This window comes from Piliocolobus tephrosceles, chromosome 21, assembly GCF_002776525.5.
Source record: "Piliocolobus tephrosceles isolate RC106 chromosome 21, ASM277652v3, whole genome shotgun sequence".
NCBI classification, from domain to species: Eukaryota; Metazoa; Chordata; class Mammalia; order Primates; family Cercopithecidae; genus Piliocolobus; species Piliocolobus tephrosceles.
In genome coordinates, this window is record NC_045454.1 from 34,925,960 (window position 1) to 34,930,188 (window position 4,229).

The following is a 4,229-nucleotide window of genomic DNA, read 5'->3' on the forward strand; positions in this document are numbered from 1 at the left end:
AAAAAAAAAAAAAAAAAAAAAAAAAAAAAATTAGCTGGGTGTGGTAGTTCATACCTGTAATCCCAGCTACTTGGGAGGCTGAGGCAGGAGAATCGCTTGAACCTGGGAGGCAGAGGTTGCAGTGAGCCAACATCGTGCGTGCCACCGCACTCCAGCCTGGGTGACAGAGTGAGACTCTGTCTAAAAAATAATAAATAATAATAATAAAAGAACAGAGCCCCCACGGTGGCCCATACACATTGAAGATTTCCCGCCCCCACAACACCTAGGTTTCCAGTGCACATCCACGGCACCAACTGTTGATAACCTGTTCTCACATCTGCATCCTGGAGGGTGGGCCTTTTGCTTGTTCTGCAACTCCAGACCAGCTCTGGCTTGGTTGATCCAGCAATTATCTCTGTTACATGTTAGGCGGGACCATACTTTCTCCAAGGAAGTCTGAATTCTCTCCAAATTTGCCCCTTTTTTGGGGATTCTCCCTCAGCCCTAAAGTACCACATGAGTTTCCTTTTTTTTTTTTTTTTTTCTTTTGAGACTGAGTTTTGCTCAGTTGCCCAGGCTGGAGTGCAGGGGTGTGATCTCAGCTCACTGTACCCTCCGCCTACCGGGTTCAACAGATTCTCCTGCCTCAGCCTGCTAAGTAGCTGGGATTACAGGCACTTGACGTCATGCCCGGCTAATTTTTTTTTTTTTAATTTTTTAAAAAATTAATTTATTTTTTTTGAGATGGAGTCTCGCTCTGTCCCGCAGGCTGGAGTGCAGTGGCGCAATCTCAGCTCACTGCAAGCTCCGCCTCCCAGGTTCATGCCATTCTCCTGCCTCAGCCTCCCGAGTAGATGGAACTACAAGCTCCCACCACCATGCCCAGCTAATTTTTTTTGTATTTTTAGTAGAGACGGGGTTTCACCGTGTTAGCCAGGATGGTCTCGATCTCCTGACCTCGTGATCCACCTGTCTCGGCCTCCCAAAGTGCTGGGATTACAGGCGTGAGTCACTGTGCCTGGCCCAATTTTTGTATTTTTGGTAGAGATGGAGTTTTACCATGTTGGCCAGGCTGGTCTTGAACTGCTGACCTCCTGTGATCCACCCGCCTTGGCCTCCCAAAGTGCTGGGATTACAGGCGTGAATTACCGCACCTGTTTTTTTTTTTTTTTTGAGACGGAGTCTCACTCTGTTGCCCAGGCTGGAGTGCAGTTGCACCATCTTGGCTCACTGCAATCTTCATCTCTCGGGTTCAAGGGATTCTCCTACTTCAGCCTCTCAAGTAGCTGGGATTACAGGTGCATGCCACCATGCCGGGCTAATTTTTGTATTTTTAGTAGAGACAGGGTTTCACCATGTTGGCCAGGCTGTTCTCGAACTCCTGACCTTGTGATCTGCCCGCCTCGGCCTCCCAAAGTGCTGGGATTACAGGTGTGAGCCACTGTGCCTGGCCTCCCCGGCTACCTTTTATCTTATATTTACTCTTTAATCACAATCTCTTTTTTTTTGAGGCAGGGTCTCAGCCAGGCACTGTGGCTCACACTTGTCATCCCAGCTACTTTGGAGGCTGAGGCACAAGAATCGCTTGAACCTAGGAAGCAGAGGTTGCAGTGAGCTGAGACTGTGACACTGCACTCCAGCCTGGGCAAAAGAGTGGGACTCTTTTTCAAAAAAAAAGAGATAGAGTCTTATCCTGTCACTCAGGCTCGAGTGCAGTGGTGCCATCGTAGCTTATTGCAGTCTCAATCTCCTGGCCTCAAATGATCCTCCTGTCTCAGCCTCCCGAGTAACTGGGACTACAGGTGCATGTCACAATGCCTAGCTAATTTTTATATTTTTAGTAGAGATGAGTTTTACCATGTTGCCCAGGCTGGTCTGGAACTCCTGGCCTCAAGTGATCCACCACCTCAGCCTTCCAAATTGCTGGGGTTACAGAAGTGAGCCACTGTGCCCGGGCTTTTTTTTTTTTTTTTTTTTTGAGACAGGGTTTCGCTCTTGTTGCCCCAGATGGAATTCAATGGCACGATCTCGGCTCATTGAAATCTCTGCCTCCAGGGTTCAAGATATTCTCCTGCCTCAGCCTCCCGAGTAGCTGGAATTGCAGGCGTCAACCACTACGCCTGGCTAATTTCTTGTATTTTTAGTAGAGATGGGGTTTCACCATGTTGGCCAGGCTGGTCTCAAACTCCTGTCCGCAGGTGATCCACCCTCCTCGGCCTCCCAAAGTGCTGGAATTACAGGCATGAGCCGCACCCGGCCAATGTTTTGTTGCTGTTGTTGTTTTTGTTTGTTTTTTTTAAGAGACAGTTCTTGCTTAGTTTCCCAGGCTAGTCTCAAACTCCTGTCCTCAAGTGATCCTCCCATCTTGGCATCCCAAAGTGCTGAAATTGCAGGCAAGAACCACCGTGCTCAGCCTGAACACCATTTCTGATGCCTGGATATCACGCCCTAGTATGATTAATTTAAGCCTTTCTCCATTGATAATTTTGGTTTCTTCCAGTTTTTCCTCTGCTAAACAATACAGTGTTAAACATGCTTGAGCATACTTCTGTATGTGTTTGTAGCAGAACCTCTGCTAATCACTGTTTTGGTTATTTCCAGTTGTTTTGTTTGATTTCTAGCTACAAAATAACACTGGAATAAATTTCCTCATCCTTGCAGGTTTTTTTTCTTTTTTCTTTTCTTTTCTTTTCTTTTTTTTAGAATTTAGCGTTTTTGCTTTTAACATTTCTTTTTGTGTTCATCTTGAGGACAGAGCCAGCCCAGGGCAGTGTTGCTGCATATTGCATGGATGAAAGGCTGAAGGCTGCCTCCTCTTGCAGGCTGGCTTCTGAGATTGCACCTTCTTCTCCTGCTACTCCTCCAAATCTATGATCCTTCAAGGTAAGAGGGTGGTTCATGGGCAAGGGGTCTGGCTAGTCCAACCTGAAGAGAGGGGCTTCTGCCAAACAAGTGTGCTGTGCTCTAGGCTATGCATCAGGGTGACTTGACAGTGTCCCAGCTCTCTCTGCATCCTAGTTACCTCTGAAAGCCACAGTCACCACTTTTTCTTCCTCTTTCCATCCTTCCATATGCCATTTACCTAGCCATCCCCTAATCCACCCACCCACCCATCCACCCATCAGTCTACCTCCTACTGGGTTCTCTCTTCACCAGTCTCTCAAGCTCTCTTTAATTTCCTTCCTTCCCTCCCTTCCTTCCTTCCTTCCTTCCTTCCTTCCTTCCTTCCTTCCTTCCTTCCTTCCTTCCTTCCCTCCCTCCCTCCCTCCCTCCTTCCTTCCTTTCATTTGAGACGGAGTTTCACTCTTGTTGCCCAGGCTGGAATGTGATGGCGCGATCTTGGCTCACTGCAACCTCTGCCTCCCAGGTTCAAGCAATCCTCCTGCCTCAGCCTCCTGAGTAGCTGGGATTACAGACATGCGCCGTCATGCCTGGCTACTTTTTTGTATTTTTTTGTAGAGATGGGGTTTCGCCATGTTGGTCAGGCTGGTCTTGAACTCCTGACCTCAGGTAATCAACCTGCCTTGGCCTTCCAAAGTGTTGGGATTACAGGTGTGAGCCACTGCGCCTGGCCTTCTTTAATTTCACATTCATTTATCTACTCATCTTACATCTATCTGTCTACCCACCCACTCATTCATTCATTCATCCTTCCATACATTTGTCTCTCCCCCTATCCATCCACCATCCATCATTCATCCAGTCATCTATGTATCCATTCATCCTCCCACCCACCCATCATTCCATCTTTCCATCTACCCATCTACCCATCCATCCATGCAAGCATCCATCCATCCACTCATCCATCCACCCATTCATCTGTTCATCCATCCACATAGTCCTCCCTCCCTCTATCCATTTATCAATCAATCCATCCATCTATCCATCCATCCATCTACCCATCCATCCACCTATCTATTCACCAGTCCATTTACATATCTATCCACCCATCTGCCCATCCATCCATCCATTCATCCAGCACCCCCGCATCCATCCATTCATCTATGTGTCCATCCATCCCTCCATCCAACTATCATTCCATCTAGCCATCCATCTATCCATCCAGCCACCTATTCCTCCCTTATCTATTCCTCCCTCTCTCCATCCATCTACTTACCTATTCTTCCCTCCCTCCCTCTATCCGTTTATCCATCCACCCATCTATTCATCAATTGATTCGCCTATCCCTCCATCCATTCATCTGCTCATTCACTCATCTGCTCATATATCCATCCATCCATCCACCC

General features: G+C 47.5%; 1 protein-coding gene across 3 annotated transcripts in view; it reads left to right on the forward strand.

Annotated features, from left to right (window-relative positions):
- The window catches only part of IQCN (IQ motif containing N), a 24,198-nt gene that overhangs the window by 3,421 nt on the left and 16,548 nt on the right, over window positions 1-4,229 (forward strand). For all 3 annotated transcript variants that reach the window (XM_023229668.2, XM_023229667.2, XM_023229669.2), the window contains exon 2: window positions 2,744-2,865. The gene's annotated coding sequence lies outside the window, so the exon portion shown is untranslated. The remainder of the gene's footprint in view (window positions 1-2,743; window positions 2,866-4,229) is intronic.